This window comes from Octopus bimaculoides, chromosome 19, assembly GCF_001194135.2.
Source record: "Octopus bimaculoides isolate UCB-OBI-ISO-001 chromosome 19, ASM119413v2, whole genome shotgun sequence".
Lineage (NCBI taxonomy): Eukaryota > Metazoa > Mollusca > Cephalopoda > Octopoda > Octopodidae > Octopus > Octopus bimaculoides.
In genome coordinates, this window is record NC_068999.1 from 5,918,266 (window position 1) to 5,919,017 (window position 752).

Below are 752 nucleotides of genomic sequence, written 5' to 3' on the forward strand. Positions count from 1 at the left end.
CAAACACTCACACATATATATACATATATACGACGGGCTTCTTTCAGTTTCCGTCTACCAAATCCACTCACAAGGCTTTGGTCGGCCCGCGGCTATAGTAGAAGACACTTGCTCAAGGTGCCACGCAGTGGGACTGAACCCGGAACCATGTGGTCGAGCTTTATCTAACTTTAATACATATATATATGTATGTGTGCGCTTGTGTGTGTTTGTGTGTGTGTGTGTGTGTGTGTGCATAAGTGGGTTCATCTAAGTATACCTGATTGCGCATGCACGTGTCATTGTCCGTTCGTGTGTGACCATGTGCATGTGTGGTATGAAGTCTCGTACCTGTAACAGTGTGTGTGTATATTTTTGTGAGACTATGTGCGCACGCGAGTGTGTGTGTGTATGTGTGTGTGTCTGTTTTTGTGTGTGTGTCTGTTTGTGTGTGTGTGTGTCTCTTTGTGTGGGTGGGTGTATGTGTTATTTTTTTTGTGTGTGCATGTATGTAAAGAAGTATCCGTGTGCGTGCATGTGTGGATGTGTGTGTGTGTGTGTGTGTGTGTGTCGTATGTATTCACGTTGGACAATTAATTACATGACAGATACCCGGATGTAAATTCCTGTCGCGTCATTCCGGGAGATATTTCAGACAAGTCCCTACATGAACCCAAACACACACACACACACACACACACACACACACACACACACACTCACACACAGTTGCTACTCTGCACACACGCACACACACACACACACACGCACAC